Source organism: Ovis canadensis, chromosome 4 (genome assembly GCF_042477335.2).
Source record: "Ovis canadensis isolate MfBH-ARS-UI-01 breed Bighorn chromosome 4, ARS-UI_OviCan_v2, whole genome shotgun sequence".
In the NCBI taxonomy this organism is placed as follows: domain Eukaryota; kingdom Metazoa; phylum Chordata; class Mammalia; order Artiodactyla; family Bovidae; genus Ovis; species Ovis canadensis.
This window is the reverse complement of record NC_091248.1, coordinates 57,646,469-57,665,974: the sequence shown is the minus strand read 5'-3', so window position 1 is coordinate 57,665,974 and position 19,506 is coordinate 57,646,469. Positions and strand designations below refer to the sequence as shown.

General features: G+C 38.3%; 1 protein-coding gene across 3 annotated transcripts in view; it reads right to left on the bottom strand.

The window, feature by feature from the left end:
- The window catches only part of MAGI2 (membrane associated guanylate kinase, WW and PDZ domain containing 2), a 1,500,648-nt gene that overhangs the window by 456,068 nt on the left and 1,025,074 nt on the right, over nt 1-19,506 (bottom strand). The gene's annotated exons all lie outside the window — the stretch shown is intronic.

The following is a 19,506-nucleotide window of genomic DNA, read 5'->3' as shown; positions in this document are numbered from 1 at the left end:
TAGTGATGTCATCTGGCTTCAAAGAATTATCTCATTCTTTGCTAAGTACTTAAACATTATCTAATAATTTGTTTATTTGTTTCAAAGTTTGACAAGTCTACTGACTCATTAGTTCCTTTAAAAGACAGATACACATAATTTACCCATTTTAATTACTTCGAGCACCTGGGTCTGGTTATTGTTGTTCAGTTGCTCAGTCGTGTCCGACCCTCTGCGACCTCATGGACTGAATCATGCCAGGCTTCCCTGTCCTTCATCATCTCCTGGAGCTTGCTTGAACTTATGTCCATTGAGTAGGTGATGCCATCCAACCATCTCATCCTCTGTCGTCCCTGTCTCCTCCTGCCTTCAATGTTTCCCAGCATCACAGTCTTTTCAAATGAGTCAGTTCTTCACATTAGTTGGCCAAAGTACTGGAGTTTCAGTTTTAGTATCAGTCCTTCCAATGGGTATTCAGGACTGATTTCCTTTAGGACGGACTGGTTGGATCTGCTTGTGTTCCAAGGGACTCTCAAGAGTCGTCTCCAACACCACAGTTCAAAAGCATCAGTCTTCAGCACTCAGTCTTCTTTATGGTCCAACTCTAATATTGATACACGACTACTGGAAAGACCATAGCTTTGATTATACAGACCTTAGTCCACAAAGTAAAGTCTCTGTTTTTTAACATGCTATCTAGGTCATAGCTTTTCTTCCAAGGAGCAAGCATCTCTTAATTTCAGAGCTGCAGTCATCTTCTGCAGTGATTTTGGAGCCCAAGATAATAAAGTCTGTCACTGTTTCCATTGTTTCCCTATCTATTTGCCATAAAGTGATGGGACCAGATGCCATGATCTTCATTTTTAAGCCAGCTTTTTCACTCACCTTTTTCACCTTCATCAAGAGGCTCTTTAGTTCCTCTTCACTTTCTGCCATTACGGTGGTGTCATCTGCATATCTGAGGTTGTTGTTATTTCTTCCAGCAGTCTTGATTCCAGCTTCTGCTTCATCCAGCCCAGCATTTCACATGATGTACTCTGCATATCAGTTAAATAAGCAGGGTGACAACATACAGAATTGATGAACTCCTTTATCAGTTTTGAACCAGTCCGTTGTTCTATGTCCGGTTCTAACTGTTCCTTCTTGACATGCATACATATTTCTCAGGAGGCAAGTAAAGTGGTCCGTTATTCCCATTTCTTTAAGAATTTCCCACAGTTTGTTGTGATCCAAATGGTCAATGGCTTTCGCATAGTCAATGAAGCAGAAGTAGATGTTTTCCTGGAATTCTCTTGCTTTTCCTATTATCCAGTGGAGGCTGGCAATTTGATTCCTGGTTCCTCTACCTTGGACTTCCCTGGTAGCTCAGACGGTAAAGTTTTTGCCCGCAATGAGGGAGACCTGGGTTCGATCCCTGGGTCAGGAAGATCCCCTGGAGAAGGAAATGGCAACCCACTCCAATACTCTGAGGAGCCTGATAGACTACAGTCCACGGGGTCCCGAAGAGTTGGACACAACTGAGAGACTTCACTTTCACTTTCCTCTACCTTATCTAAATCCAGCTTGAACACCTGGAAGTTCTTAGGTCACATACTGTTGAAGCCTGGCTTGGAGAATTTTGAGCATTAACGTTGCTAGCATGTGAAATGAGTGCAACTGTGCAGCAGTATAAACATTCTTTGGCATTGCCCTTCTTGGGATTGGAATGAAAATCAACATTTCCAGTCCTGTGACCCCTGCTGAGTTTTCTATATTTGCTGGCACACTGAGTGCAGCATTTTCACAGCATCACCTTTTAGGATTTGTTCCTAGTGATACTTCCTAAGGCTCACTTGACTTTGCACTATAAGATGTCTGGCTCTAGATGAATGATCACACCATCCTGGTTATCTGGGTATTAATATCTTTTCTGTATAGTTCTTCTGTGTATTCTTGCCACTTCTTCTTAATGCCTTCTGCTTCTGTTAGGTCCGTATTGTTTCTGTCCTTTATCGTGCTCATCTTTGCATGAAACGTTCCCTTGGTATCTCTAATTTTTTGAAGAGATCTCTAGTCTTTCCCATTCTATTGTTTGCCTTCATTGCTTTGCATCATTCACTTAGGAAGGCTTTCTTAGCTTTCCTTGCTATTCTTTGGAACTCTGCATTCAGATGGGTATATCTTTTATTTTCCCCTTTGCCTTTTGCTTCTCTTCTTTTTTCAGCTATTTTTACAGCCTCCTTGGACAACCATTTTGCTTTTTTCATTTCTTTTTCTTGCGGATGGTTTTTGGTAATCAACTGCTATAGTGTTACAAACCTCTGTCCATAGTTATTCAGGCCCTCTGTCTATCAGACCTACTCCCTTGAATCTATTTGTCATTTCACTGTATAATTGTAAAGAATTTGATTTAGGTCACACCTGAATGGCCTAGTGGTTTTCTCTACTTTCTTCAATTTAAGTTTTAATTTTGCAATAATGAGTCCATGATCTGAGGCACAATCAGCTCCCGGTCTTATTTTTGCTAACTGAATAAAGCTTCTCCATCTTCAGCTGCAAAGAATATAATCAATCTGATTTCAGTATTGAGCATCTGGTGATGTCCATGTGTAGAGTCGTCTCTTGTGTTGTTGGAAGAGGATGTTTGCTATGACCAGTGTGATCTCTTGGCCAAACTCTGTTAACCTTTGCCATGCTTCATTTTGTACCCCAAGTCCAAAGTTACCTCTTACTCCAGGTATCTACTGACTTCCTACTTTTGCATTCCAGTCCCCTATGATGAAAAGTACATCTTTTTTTGGTGTTAGTCTAGGTCTTGTAGGTCTTCACAGCACCATTCAACTTCAGCTTCTTTGGCATTAGTGATTGGGGCACAGACTTGGATTACTGTCATATTGAATGGTTTGCCTTGGAAGCGAAGAGAGATCATACTGTCATTTTGGGCTTCCCTGTTGGCTTAGATGGTAAAGAATCTGGGTCTAAGGGTTTGCACTATTTCAACATCTTGGACCACTAGATATTTTTTTGACAGCTCTCAGGGCCGTCTTTGTAAACTTGAGTCAAAAAGACTCACCTAGATAACTTGAATTTTAAGTTCTACATGATACACTTTTTTCCCTAGTTTTTCCCCTTTGAAAACAATTGCCCTTAAAGAAAAAGATTTAACAAACCAAGAGTCATAGTTTTGCTCTCTATTTTACAGTTTAACATTGTAATAGTAATAAGTATATTCCTTTACATGCTATAAAGAGGGATTCTGGTTATTGTTATTGATTACACGACATTTTTGTCAGCCAAGCTTATGATGACCTTTGAGGCTTTTTACAAATTTGTGCCACTATTGGAGAAGGCAATGGCACCCCACTCCAGTACTCTTGCCTGGAAAATCCCGTGGATGGAGGAGCCTGGTAGGCTGCAGTCCATGGGGTCGCTAAGAGTCGGACACGACTGAGCAACTTCACTTTCACTTTTCACTTTCATGCATTGGAAAAGGAAATGGCAACCCACTCCAGTGTTCTTGCCTGGAGAATCCCAGGGACGGGGGAGCCTGGTGGGCAGCCATCTATGGGGTCGCACAGAGTCAGACACAACTGAAGCGACTTAGCAGCAGCAGCAGCAGCAGTGCCACTATATTAATCTTGGGACATATTCTACTTTGTCTTCTTTAAACATCATTTCCCTCCCAGATTTACTGAGGTACAATAGAGGATTAAAAATAATGTATGTATATAGTAGTGAAATAGTCCCCACAATCAAATTAATTAACAAATTTCTCACCTCATAAAGTTATCACTTCATTTCCTTTCTTTTTTTGGTTGGGGGATGATAAAACTTAAGATCTGTCCTCTTAGCAAATTTCAAATATACAATATAATACCCTTAACTACAGTTATACTATGGTACATTAGATATTCAGGACTTACTCATCACACATAACCAATACATCATACCACTTTTACCAACACCTCTCCATTTCCCTTTTCCCATAGCCCCTGGTAACCATCATTCTACTGTTCATCTCCTTTATACATAATTTTAAAGTGACAACCCTGATTCTATTAACATCCTTCCATTTTCAATAAATTGGAGGAAAATGGTATTTCTCAGGGCCTGTCAGAGTCATCATTCATTTATTGAAAAATAATAACTGAGCACATATTCTAGGTCAAGAACTGTGCCAGACATTGCTGAAAGTGAGATTTCTAAGCCTCAGCCCCTATTTTCAGCAGTTTCACTATATAAACAAACATTTCTTAAACATATGCTTGGACAAAAAGATTTCTGAAAAGAACATAGTATAGTTCAGTGATAGCACCAGCAAAAAGATATATAGTCTAGAGAGTTCTCAAAGAGGAGGGTAAGAGAAACTCCATGAAGGTAGTGATGGAAATCAGCCAGAGATATCTTCCAGAAATATGATATATTCAAACTGGGATTTAAAAACAAGGAGTTCACAGACAAGAAGAAAGAAAAGGGAATCTGGCAGGAGGTATGATGCAGACAAATGCTTAAAACATTGTGATGGCCATATTGCTTTCTGAAGAAACCTGCATTATTTTGGAATAAAGGAGATGATTTACCTTTTTCTACAGCAGATATCAACTAATCTAAGTATGAACATTTTTGCAAGAGACATAAATTTAGAAATTTTCCATAAATCAATTCAAAAGTTTTCTTGGAGATTAGATTTTACAACCATAAGATTTTTGCCTTTAGAGCAGCTCCCAGAACCCAGTGTGAACTGCAGTGGGCACTGTCTCTTTCCTCTCAGTTCACTATGTCTGGGGACTTCTAGAAGAGCTGTTTTCAATCTACTCCCTGTACTCCTGTTAAGATGCGGACAATCGGGTCAGTTAAGGGCAGTAATGGCACTTCGTTGGCTCTCATGGCATCTGTTTTGCTTAGGACGCAAAGTGTATGAATGCCCTTTTTATTCTGAAGCATATGTTTATATGCATGTGTTTTTAATTATGTTTTTGTGTATATATACATATATGTGTACCTATGTGTGTGTGTGAAAGTCACTCAGTTATGTCCAACTCTTTGCGACCCCATCCATGGAATTCTCTAGGCCAGGATACTGGAGTGGGTAGCCTTTCCCTTCTCCAGGAGATCTTCCCAACCCAGGGATTGAACCCAGGTCTCCCCCATTGCAGACGGATTCTTTACCAGCTTAGGCACAAGGGAAGCACATATAACAAAGTATAAGATGGAAAATGAAAAAGGATATATACGTGTTTTCCATCTTATACTTTGTTATATGAGTAACAATTTAATCATAAGGATAAAAAGTAAATTTGTTCAGAATGTATATATTTATGGTTATATTTATGTTTATATCTCTGCTGAGCAGTAATCTGTGTATTTATTTTACCAGTGATATGTTTGTTTGCTTTTTGTTTTGATAAGTAGAAAGGAAATTGCTGGTCAGTGATTTATTGCTTTCTCTGGTCTGTGTCCAGAGGGGTAAAAAATATCTAAAACTTCAAATATAAGAGGATTGCAGTTATAGCTCTGTCTTTAACTTAGAAGTTATTGACTGGTAATTTATATTCAGTTTGATAAAAGAATATGCAAAGTATGTTTGCTTTTCTTAAATAATGAAATTATAATCGATTATTTTCATAAGTACAAATAGAAACTATTTTTCCTTTTCCACCAATGTGCCACATTTTTAAAATGCATACCAGATTGATGATTAAAATTTCTGACATATGACAAGGCAATTTTTGAACCTGATCAATATAAAAATTTTATTAGGAATTACATAATAACCTGCAGAATGGGGAAAACCAATTAGAGTCAGAAACCTTATCTTCTCATGATTACCTAGCTGTACTTTTCATAAACTTTGGTGAGCAGATAGTTCTGAGCAAAAGGTAGTATTAACATGGTTATGGCTCATTTCCCTTTTTAGTCACACCTATGAGGGTTCTAAAAATGAAATCTTTAATTATAAATGCAGAGGCTGAATCTCTAAAATCTCTTAAGAGCAAAGGCATTTTCAGTTACTTAAAATGTACACATACTGGAAAAAATACTGATATGAGACATATTCCACTAATTAATATTCCTCTATTTTCCTATTAAGTGAGCACTGTGAACAATAAAGATTAATTGTGTGCAATTAATACCATAAAACTTAATTGAATACTTTACTTTCATATATGTATTTTTCTTACTCATGTTTTTCAGTCATGCTGTATATTTAATTATTTTATTTTTTTTTTTGTTTTTTGTTTTTTTTTTTTTTAAATTTTAGTTTTTTATTTTTTAAATTTTACAATCTTTAATTCTTACATGCATTCCCAAACATGAACCCCCCTCCCACCTCCCACCCCATAACATCTTTCTGGGTCATCCCCATGCACCAGCCCCAAGCATACTGCATCCTGCGTCAGACATAGACTGGCGATTCAATTCACATGATAGTATACATGTTAGAATGTCATTCTCCCAAATCATCCCACCCTCTCCCTCTCCCTCTGAGTCCAAAAGTCCGTTATACACATCTGTGTCTCTTTCCCTGTCTTGCATACAGGGTCGTCATTGCCATCTTCCTAAATTCCATATGTATGTGTTAGTATACTGTATTGGTGTTTTTCTTTCTGGCTTACTTCACTCTGTATAATCGGCTCCAGTTTCATCCATCTCATCAGAACTGATTCAAATGAATTCTTTTTAACGGCTGAGTAATACTCCATTGTGTATATGTACCAAAGCTTTCTTATCCATTCATCTGCTGATGGACATCTAGGTTGTTTCCATGTCCTGGCTATTATAAACAGTGCTGCGATGAACATTGGGGTACATGTGTCTCTTTCCATTCTGGTTTCCTCGGTGTGTATGCCCAGAAGTGGGATTGCTGGGTCATAAGGTAGTTCTATTTGCAATTTTTTAAGGAATCTCCACACTGTTCTCCATAGTGGCTGTACTAGTTTGCATTCCCACCAACAGTGTAGGAGGGTTCCCTTTTCTCCACACCCTCTCCAGCATTTATTGCTTGCAGATTTTTGGATCGCAGCCATTCTGACTGGTGTGAAGTGGTACCTCATTGTGGTTTTGATTTGCATTTCTCTAATAATGAGTGATGTTGAGCATCTTTTCATGTGTTTGTTAGCCATCCGTATGTCTTCTTTGGAGAAATGTCTATTTAGTTCTTTGGCCCATTTTTTGATTGGAAATACAAAAAACCTCGAATAGCCAAAGCAATCTTGAGAAAGAAGAATGGAACTGGAGGAATCAACTTGCCTGACTTCAGGCTCTACTACAAAGCCACAGTCATCAAGACAGTATGGTACTGGCACAAAGACAGACATATAGATCAATGGAACAAAATAGAAAGCCCAGAGATAAATCCACACACATATGGACACCTTATCTTTGACAAAGGAGGCAAGAATATACAATGGAGTAAAGACAATCTCTTTAACAAGTGGTGCTGGGAAAACTGGTCAACCACTTGTAAAAGAATGAAACTAGATCACTTTCTAACACCGCACACAAAAATAAACTCAAAATGGATTAAAGATCTAAATGTAAGATCAGAAACTATAAAACTCCTAGAGGAGAACATAGGCAAAACACTCTCAGACATAAATCACAGCAGGATCCTCTATGATCCACCTCCCAGAATTCTGGAAATAAAAGCAAAAATAAACAAATGGGATCTAATTAAAATTAAAAGCTTCTGCACAACAAAGGAAACTATAAGCAAGGTGAAAAGACAGCCTTCTGAATGGGAGAAAATAATAGCAAATGAAGCAACTGACAAACAACTAATCTCAAAAATATACAAGCAACTTATGCAGCTCAATTCCAGAAAAATAAACGACCCAATCAAAAAATGGGCCAAAGAACTAAATATTTAATTATTTTAAAGCTAATACTTCAAAGAATAAGCAGAGATTTTTAAGACAGTTCAGCATTTTCAAATTCTCTATGGCATTTGGGAATAACCTTTAGACTTTGAAAAGGTGAGTGTTTTACATTTCCTTAAACTGATAGGATAAAAGTAGAAGTACATTTAAAACAAATCAGTGTTTAATAGCCACAGTCATCTAGGTAAGCACAGAAATAATGCCTGCTGCAGATTTTGGAAACACTAAATCACTTTTCGGGGACGGACATCCAGTGGGTTGTTCCCCAGGGCATCTGATTTTGCTTAAAATCTCTAATGTTTTTAGAGAAACAAAACAAAATAGCCATTTGATAGTAAGCCCCTATACACATCTGGCACTCACTCTATCAATCATTTTAATGTGGCATCATGTGATTATTGCACTTCCCAGGTGGCACTAATGGTAAAGAAGCCTCCTGCCAATGTAGGAGACATAAGAGACTGGCATTGGGTCCCTGGGTCAGGAAGATCCCCTTGAGAAGGAAATGGCAACCCACTCCAGTATTCTTGCTTGGAGAATCCCGTGGACAGAGGAACCTGGTGGGCTACAATCCATGCGGGTCATAAAGAGCCAGATATGACTGAAGCATCTTAGCACACATATACACATGTGATTATACTTAGTCTTTTGAGTAAATTATTCAGGAACTCTGGGAAGCAGATCCCAGTGGCCTGAGATTTGGTTGGCTAGTGAGAAGGTTTACTGGCATACTATAGAAAGAATTTGAGTGTGTGAGTCAGTGGAGTGAATGTCATAGGAGTCACATGTATTCACTGTGAAATTTCCTTCTAATATCATACCTTCCTTCCTCAGTCTTGGCAATTAAGAAAATAATTCTGTACTTAAATCCATGTTTATTACAACCAAATGAAAACGAAGTACTGGTTCATAAACTCTGTAACTGCAAAGTGATGGTTGCTGCTGCTGCTGCTGCTGCTGCTAAGTTACTTCAGTCGTGTCCGACTCTGTGCGACCTCACAGACGGCAGCCCACCAGGCTCCCCCGTCCCTGGGATTCTCCAGGCAAGAACACTGGAGTGGGTTGCCATTTCCTTTTCCAATGCATGGAAGTGAAAAGTGAAAGTGAAGTTGCTCAGTCGTGTCCGACTCTTAGCGACCCCAAGGACTGTAGCCCATCAGGCTCCTCTGTCTGAGATTTTCTAGGCAAGAGTACTTGAGTGGGGTGCCATTGCCTTCTCCTTAGTTGTTTTGAAAATTCTAACAATGGGATTATGTTGCCAATGTTACTGGTGCTCAAAATACTGCCATGTAAATTACCAACACATGGCACAGAGAACACACACACACACACACACACACACACACACACACACACACACACACACACAGCTACCTGCTACTGCTGCTAAGTCACTTCAGTAGTGTCCCACTCTGTGCGAACCCATAGATGGCAGCCCACCAGGTTCCCCTGTTGCCATTTCCTTCTCAAACACTTACTGTTCTATATATCTTGCTTTGTGGTCTCCATCCTTTTTAACAGCCTTTCTATTTACCTCTCCTCTTGCCATCCCCCATTCCGTTTTTTTTCCTTTGCTGTCTTTCACTCGTCTTTCTCTCCACTCATCATCTTCCACACTACATGTCTGTCCATCATGGTCATCATTCCCACATTCAATACATACTTGAATGTTTACTCTGTGCTAGGTCAGTAAAAAAAAGATTTTAACTTCTTCTAGAAGCTCTGTAATAAAAGCCATTCTAAGAGATTATGTCACTGTTTGGCTTACATTTGGATGAGTAGTGTAAGTCAGTGAGGAAACATGTGAAAAGAAAATCAAAATGGGGCTGGTATTGCTGAAACCTCTCTCAATAGAGCTGGGAGGCCGCAGAGGAAGTGTCAGCTTGGATGAAACCTGGTTTTTTGACCACTTATGATCCCAGTGAAGGCATCCAGGACATCTGCCAGAAACTCAAAATATCAGACCCTTTACCCTAAAACAACTCACAATTCCTTGAGAACAATTATTTTCTGACTTGCATCAGTGAATCACAATTCTCATCAGGCAATTTTCAACAACCTCGTGCCTTTTTGTCCTTATAAGCCCCTGAGTCCTTTGTCTCACTGGATTACTCTTTCAGGGTTTCCTGAATCTGTGTCTCAATTCTTAAAATCCCAAAGAAACTCTTTTCTTAGTTGCAAGCCCCTGTGTTAATTTTTGGTTGACATATTAAAAATACAAAAAAAAATACAAGTTAAATTCCAAGACACTTTTAATGTATGTGTGTGTGTTGGGTAATCTCTACCTCTTGGCTGGAAGAATCAGATTTATTCAGTTTTGTTCTGCATTCTCATATGTTGTGTTTGTGTAACTTTAATTTCTGAATTAACCAGTTTGGAATACAATAATTTTATGTTGATGGTACAGCCTAAAACAGAATATTTCCTAATTTTGAATTTAGAGCTTTACAAAATCTCAGTGAAGCAAAAAGATGTAAAAAAGAAACAGAAAAAATGATTATAATGTAAAATTGAATTATTAAATATTCAGGTATAGTACCAACTTGATTTCAAATCACATATGACTCAAGTTTTTGTAGAAAAAAATCCTTCTGCCACAAGCTTCATAGAATAGTCAAATTATTTTTCTTATAAGAATGACAGTGGAAAAAGAGCATTGAAAGCAAATAGAAGGTCTGAGGCATAAAAATATAAACAATGGAAGATATATTATTACTTTAAGATGAACTTCAATTTCTCTTGATCTCAGGGAACCCTGGGAATTAGATATTAAAATATAACATCAGAAATAATGATGAGAAAAAAACTCAGGCATTTTAATGTCAAAAATTTGTTGCCACATTTAGGAGAATTGTACTAGATATGTTAAAATTACTGTACATTTCATTAAATATGAAGAAAACATTTCTGATTTCAATATTATTTACAGGGAGCCAATTAGTGAACCTAATTTTAGCAGAATACTTTCCAAAAATGTAATTAAAAACCTTACCAATTTACTTATTAAATCAATGAGGAACATTTTCCAAACAGAATCAAAATCTTCCTTGAAGATTTGCATAAAATTGTAAAGCTGCTGCATGAAGGCTGCATTCAAAGTCACAGCATGTAAGCGAGAAGGAGCAAAAGGTCTCCTACCTTAACAAGCTAGCATGGTTCCTGAGGATGTAGTCTTTTGGTGTGCTGATGGCAGAATTTCAAATGCAACACAAAAGCAAACTCCACCATCATTCAGCACACAAAAACGATACTGCACTATAACTTTCTACAAGGTTCCTAAAACTGAGAGACAGGTAGATTTAAAACAAGAGATGGGAGTCAATAAAGTACAGAATATTCACAGGACTATGGCTAAACAGATGCTTATAAAAAATGTCACCTGAGGCCCATTTGAACTTTGAATAAAAAGGATACTATCTGGTGTAATTTAAACAGAGGGCCTGGTGCCTATGGTCTTCTAGGAGTGGGTGGGGCTGTGTCCAAAGAGACGTGCTGAGAAGGGCTACTGGCGGCCGTGGTGAGGATGTACACTGAACGTAGGAGTGAAAGTGATGAGGCATCTGCGTATTATAGTGTCTGCTGAGGGGTGCTAGTGACAGGAAAGACAAAAATGAGAGAAATATACAGAGGAGAGTAAGGTGATTTAAGAAAAGATTTCACAAAATAAAGATAAGCACATTTTTGAAATTCGTGGGCTAGGATGTTACAAGAACCAATACAGATGGGGGTTGCAAAAACCTTTTTCTTCCCCATGCTCATCTGAGTTTGTTCTAACCAGAGACACCCCCAAGGTCTCACACTTTAAATACAATGGCTTTCTCAGAGAAGTTTAAATATACGTTAATTGTATGGCCTTCCTAGAAAATTAAACATATGGAAGTGGACGCTAGTATGAAAGATCCTGAGAGAGCAAAGAAGTAAGAATAGCATTCTGGGAAACTCTCCTTAGCCAATGGAGGTAGTTTGATATGCAGAAAGTGATGGGTTACAGGAACTAAAGTATTCAAGGAAGACTTTTTCTCAAGAAGCAAAGGAAAATGATTGCCAAAGTATTTTCATCACTACTGTATTTCTTGCATGTATAGCAAACTACCTGGAATCCAAAAAGAGTTAAATAGATATTTGCTAGAGATGATAGGAAGGAAAAGAAGAAAAAAGGAAGGAAGGAAGAAATGAAGGAAGAGAGGTAGGCAGGCAGGCATCAAGGGGAATAAGCAGATGAAGAAGAGCTGACCTATTAGAATCTGATTTATACATAAAGTGTTTGCTGTGATGGTTCTAGAAGCCAATATATAAAAAGTGTGTATTGCAGTGCCTGATATACTGGAGGTGCTCAAGAAATCTTAAATGTCATCATCATCATCATCTTTGTTGTTATCACCATTATCAAGACTATCATTGTCCTTAGAGGACTTTTAGCAACGAAGATACGTCAGGAATTCTTTAGTTTGCCATGACCTACTAAGACACTTTGATAATCTTCTCCTCCTTTTGAAGTGAAGTTTCAACCCACTTCATTTAACACTTAAAGAATTCACTCCTGCTAAATTCACGAACTTCTTTGTTGCAAAACCCAGTGGACAATTTTTCACTCACATCTTACCTGACTTCACTGCAGCACTTACCACTGTCAATGGTTTCTTACCTTTGGAAGCCTCTCTGGCTTTTGTGACAACACTCCTGCTTTTACTCCTCCTATACATTTGCCCATTACCAAGTCCCCTTACTGAGATTCTTATCCTGACCCAACACGTTGGGGGCTGGAATTCTCTAAGATTCAAGAAGAAATAAAATTCAAAAGTGTTCTTCAGGCTTCCTTGCTGGCTCAGTGGTAAAGACTCCACCTACCAATGCAGGAGAATGGGTTCAATCCCTGGGCCAAGAAGATCCCACATGCTGTGGACCAGTGGAGGCCCTGTGCCACAACTATTGAGCCTATACTTTAGAGCCCAGGAACTGCAACTGCTGAAGCCTGCATGCCCCAGAGCCCACGCCCTACAACAAGAGAAGCCACTGCAATGAGAAGCCCATGCACGGCAACAGAGTAGCCCCCGCTCACTGCAACTAGAGAAAAGCCCTCAAAGCAGCAAAAACCTAGCACATCCAAAAATACATTATTTTATAAAGTGTTCTTAAACTTAATTCATTTTCAAGAGAATAGAGAAAATGGAATAACTGACAATATTATTCTGAGGACAAATTCTAGGAAAAATTAATGTTCTGCATATGTTCAGTTCAGTTCAGTTGCTCAGTCGTGTCCGACTCTTTGCAACCCCATGAATCGCAGCACGCCAGGCCTCCCTGTCCATCACCAACTCCCGGAGTTCACTCAGACTCACATCCATTGAGTCAGTGATGCCATCCAGCCATCTCATCCTCTGTTGTCCCCTTCTCCTCCTGCCCCCAATCCCTCCCAGCATCAGAGTCTTTTCCAATGAGTCAACTCTTCGCATGAGGTGGCCAAAGTACTGGAGTTTCAGCTTTAGCATCATTCAGTGGCCCACAAAGAATGTACAGCTTATTTCACAAAGTGAGGTGATAAACATTTGACTTTTTCACAAGTGATACATCAAACAAATAACTTTCTTGGATTTTGTCAAGTCAATTAGGATGATACTTGAACTTTTCAAATGACCATACTATTCTCTGAAACTAAGAGCTACTAAAGGATGAGCTAGAGGCAAGTATGTGCATTTTATTCTAGGTTTTAATCCCACTACTCTCAGCCCTCAGAAATAATTTTATAAATTCTTTAATACTTTCATAATGCTTATTATAACTTTGCTTTATGATAAAAGCTTATTATGATTTCATATTCATCATAGTATTATTTTAGAATATTAACTGGACAAATTATCCAATATAAAAAAAAATCTAAAATGACTATAGTTAACCTGGGGAAACAAACAAGAAATCTGTCAAGTAACGAAATCTGTTTTCAGTGCACCCAGTGTTAATCCAATGAGATTCAGTAAATCTAGGCTTCAAAATGCATACACATATGGCGGTAGTGAACTAACCCAATTTGTAGTGACAGGAGCAGGTGTCTGTAGGTAGGTCATTGAAAGTCATCATAAACTGGGATGGATTTACTAGCATGTGAATCTTAATATGTAGTTACTTGCATTAATATTACACAATAGAAGTAGGCAAGTATAGAATTTCTGTATAGATGGGAGACTTGTGCCACATTCCTGAGCTACAGTGCACGAGGTTCACCTTGCACAATATGGTTTATCAAACTGTTAACAAATGCATTTCATTATGAAAAATCCTTAGGCTGCTCTCTGGAGAAGGTGCTGTTTCAAACATTTAGAGGTGTCCCATATGGCATGGATAAGGAGATAATCATAATAAGAGGTAAACTATCACACACAAAAATTTCCTCTAAGTTATTTTGCCTGAACCTAGAAAATAATGAAGTTTCTCCCAGACTACCAAGGCCTGAGAAATAGTTTCTTTTCTGAAAGATCAATCAAGTAACTCTTTACAAAAAGAGCCCTAAATGCAAGGCATAACATGAAATAAAAATGTATTTCATCCCTTGGTTATAATTTCTCTGCTTAGCTTTCACAGTTAAAATGTCAGCCAGCTCCATTATCATCCAGTCAAATCTTCAAACCACACCATTTCCTCCTTCATAATCTCTCTCACTTCAGATTCTTATCTTGAGTGGCCTACTGCCATTCTTTCTTTCCTCCAACTTTATCTAAGTGACTCAGACACAAAATTATATCCTAAATACAGTTTTAGATAGGTGAACTTCCAATTATTTAAGTGACTCATGCTATATACAGGATCAACTTATACATATTTATCCTGACCCCTTTGATGACCTACCGCAACTTGGCTTCGATATCTCTTAACTTCCTCCCTACTACTCAAAGCGTCTGTCTAGGGAAATGGAGTCGATAAATGCCTCTAAGCTGTCGTCCTATCTGAACTTCCCCTTTCCCATTTTCCCTTATCTTTCTGAAGAGCTCCAGCATCAAATCTTATAGAAATTGTTCCTGACCTGCTGTTTGATCAGCCCCTGCACTGTGCTTCCCTTCCACTCTGAGCTTAACATGCGTCAAACTAACTGTAATCACTGATTTTACAAACTGATTTTACTAATCAGTAACTGTAATCACTTTCCTTCAGAAAGAACTCCAGTTTTGTCTTCAATTCTGTTCCATTCAGCGTTGCAGTGAAATTGCCTCACTAAGGCCCAAATATGAATACAAACTGTGAATTCAGCAGATGTTTTATATTCAGTCTTGGGTCAATTCAAAATTGCCCCAAAGAGGGAAGAAAGGGTGTGTGTGTGTGTGTGTGTGTGTGTGTGTGTGTGTGCAGTGTGCACAGGCTGATATAAATGTTTACATTACATCAAGTATAAAAAGTCTTACAAATAATTAAAACAGATAGTGACTATAAAAACAAGGAATTAGAAAAAGTTCTCTACCTGCCTTTTGTGCTTTAAAATACAATGGTGCTGAAACTGGTGGATGGTGAGGAAACCAGGTTAGGAAATAAACTGTGTGAAGGGCTAGATGGGAAAATAGCTAGTATTTACTGAGCACATACTATGTGCTGAGCATGGTTCTAAGTGTCATAAAGATATTGACTTATTGCATACACATAGTAATTCTACACTGTGGTTATGGTCATGGTCAAACTTCCAAAAGCACATGGCAGAGAGTGAGGACAGGAGTTGATATCCTGCCATTGCTTAGTGCATCTTGCCTATTTCTTCATGTAAACGTGGCTTTTGTGCTGTGCTTAGTTGCTTAGTCGTGGTTAACTCTCTGAGACCCCATGGACTGTAGCGGCCAGACTCTTCTGTTCATGGGGATTCTCCAGGCAAGAATACTGGAGTGGGTTACCATGCCACCCTCCAGGGCATCTTCCGAACCCAGGGACTGAACCCAGGTCTCCCACATTGCAAGCAGATTCTTTACCATCTGAGCCACCAGGTAAGTCCAAAAGTGCCTTTAGGTTGCAAAATTAAAAGGCATCCATCTTTGTCTGAACTCACACAGAGGCACAGAATAAGTAAGTGGCATCCTTGGAAAAGTGAAAGTCACTCAGTTGTGGCCAACTCTTTGTGATGTAGCTTCTATTATTATTCCCATTTTACAGGCAAAGAAATTGAGCCACAAACAAGGTCAGAAATCTGCCAAAGGTTACAAAGCTAACAGGTGACAGTGCTGAGATATAAATGCAGGCTCCTGGCTCCCAGGTCTGTACATGTAACCATTGTGATACCCTGCTTCTCTATTACTTGAAGTGTTTTCTCCATGCTAATCAACAGCTCTTCAATTTTGCATTATTAACTCACTTAAACCTAACAATAACCCTTAAAGAATTGGGCCCTTAGGACACAGAGAGATGCCGCAGCCTCCAGTCCTAAGAGATGGTCCTTTGTGAGTTGTGTCTTGGTGGAAACAGAGCCAAAAAGACACTTCACTGATCAGAACTAATTGGCTAATTGATATGCTTCAGACATCGTGCCAAGCAAATGAGAGTTTAATTAAAACAAAATATTATGTGTAGCACTGAAAGTTAAACTGATGGGATCTGAGAAATGTAAGAACTGAAATGAACAAATATCTAGAAAGCTCCAAAAATATATTGATAGGATATTATTATTGGCAGAGAGGTATACTAGGATAAGACATAGGAGAATTCAATTTTTTTCAAATGCCAATCCAGTTGTTTCAATATTACCTACTGAAAAACTACTTTCACTTCTAGTTTGAAATACTGCCCATACCATGCACTACACTGCGTTTTGTATTTGCAAACTGAACTCTATAACTCTGCATGTATGAAATGGCTGATACACTGGACTACTCACTGTAGTAAAAATTTTAATAACAGAACTTGGAAACAATCTAAATGAGCAAATAAAGTACGCTAGAGTCTTAGAATGAACACTTTTACTTAAAACTCTATCATTTATTTATTTATATATAAAGTGCTATTTTTCCAGCTTTACTGAAGCATAATCAACAAATAAAAATTGTATATGTTTAAGGTGTTCAATGTGATGATTTGGTATGTGTGTACACTGAAAACACTGTTTTATTCAAAAACAAAATGAAAATTGAGAATACTCTATATAAATTGACATAGGATATGTTCTCTTGTTTGGGAATAAAACATATCTATAGACGAATATGTAAGACACCAATAAATGTGGTTATTTCTGGGGGAGGAAACTGGGTAACGAAACAAGAGAAGTAGGGGTAAAACTTTTCACAACTTATCCATTTTGGGTTATGTAATAAATTATCTGTTCAAACAATTAAACTAAAAATACAAAACAAAATGAAACAACAAAAACCTTGGTTGTTGAGCCCTAGAGTTTCTACTTAGTGTGACTTTGGGCCAGTTATTAACCTATCAGAGACTGTTATCTTATCTGTAAAATGGTGATTATAATCACTATATCAAATAGTTTTATGAAATTTAAATAAGATAATATATGGGAAGTTCCTACTACACAACCTGAAGCTCTGTAGTAGATCTATAAATACTAGATCTAGGCAAATATTAGCTCTCTTCTCAGTCACTTCCCTTCCTCGGAGGACACAGCTCTAGTGGCTACTAGTCCAGGCAAGGAATACAGAGTGTAAAATAGCTTAGATGTAGTAGTGGTAGTGACTGTGAAAACTGAAGATGTTCACATCATTATATGTGTGTATATCACTGTGTAAATTATACATGTGCATGCACATTATATATGTATATAAAGTCTGCTTGCTGCTCTTTTGTCATTCTTGCTTTTATTTAAGGATCTGCATTTTACAAAAGTTTGTCTCACACAACATCGATTTTAAACCACGAGAAACCATTTCACATATACTATACTGACATTGCATTTCGGACTCTTTTGTTGACCATGATGGCTGCTCCAGTTCTTCTAAGGGATTCCTGCCTGCAGTAGTAGATATAATGGTCATCTGAGTTAAATTCACGCATTCCAGTCCATTTTAGTTTGCTGATACCTAGAACGTCGACTTTCACTCTCGCCATCTCTTGTTTGACCACTTCCAATTTGCCTTGATTCATGGACATGACATTCCAGGTTCCTATGCAATATTGCTCTTTACAGCATCGGACCTTGCTTCTATCACCAGTCATACCCACAGCTGGGTATTGTTTTTGTCAAAAACAACAGAATGATCTCTGTTCGTTTCAATATCAGAGTAATCCAAGTCTATGCCCCAACCAGTAACGCTGAAGAAGCTGAAGTTGAATGGTTCTATGAAGACCTACAAGACCTATTAGAATTAACACCCAAAAAAGATGTCCTTTTCATTATAAGGGACTGGAATGCAAAAGTAGGAAGTCAAGAAACACCTGGAGTAACAGGCAAATTTGGCCTTGGAATGTGGAATGAAGCAGGGCAAAGACTAATAGAGTTTTGCCAAGAAAATGCACTGGTCATAGCAAACACCGTCTTCCAACAACACAAGAGAAGACTCTACACATGGACATCACCAGATGGTCAACACTGAAATCAGATTGATTATATTCTTTGCAGCCAAAGATGGAGAAGCTCTATACAGTCAACAAAAACAAGACCAGGAGCTGACTGTGGCTCAGATCATGAACTCCTTATTACCAAATTCAGACTTAAATTGAAGAAAGTAGGGAAAATCACTAGACCATTCAAGTATGACCTAAATCAAATCCCTTATGATTATACAGTGGAAGTGAGAAATAGATTTAAGGGCCTAGATTTGATAGATAGAGTGCCTGATGAACTATGGAATGAGGTCCGTGACATTGTACAGGAGACAGGGATCAAGACCATCCCCATGGAAAAGAAATGCAAAAAAGCAAAATGGCTGTCTCGGGAGGCCTTACAAATAGCTGTGAAAAGAAGAGAGGTGAAAAACAAAGGAGAAAAGGAAAGATATAAGCATCTGAATGCAGAGTTCCAAAGAATGGCAAGAAGAGATAAGAAAGCCTTCTTCAGTGATCAATGCAAACAAATAGAGGAAAAGAACAGAATGGAAAAGACTAGAGATCTCTTCAAGAAAATTAGAGATACCAAGGGAATATTTCATGCAAAGATGGGCTCGATAAAGGACAGAAATGGTATGGACCTAACAGAAGCAGAAGATATTAAGAAGAGGTGGCAAGAATATACAGAAGAACTGTACAAAAAAGATCTTCATGACCCAGATAATCACAATGGTGTGATCACTCACCTAGAACCAGACATCCTGGAATATGAAGTCAAGTGGGCCTTGGAAACCATCACTACGAACACACTTAGTGGAGGTGATGGAATTCCAGTTGAGCTCTTTCAAATCCTAAAAGACGATGCTGTGAAACAGCTGCACTCAATATGCCAGCAAATTTGGAAATCTCAGCAGTGGCCACACAACTGGAAAAGGTCAGTTTTCATTCCAATCCCAAAGAAAGGCAATGCCAAAGAATGCTCAAACTACTGCACAATTGCACTCATCTCACATGCTAGTAAAGTAATGCTCAAAATTCTCCAAGACAGGCTTCAGCAATACGTGAACCGTGAACTCCCTGATGTTCAAGCTGGTTTTAGAAAAGGTAGAGGAACCAGAGATCAAATTGCCAACATCCACTGGATCATGGAAAAAGCAAGAGAGTTTCAGAAAAACATCTATTTCTGCTTCATTGACTATGCCAAAGC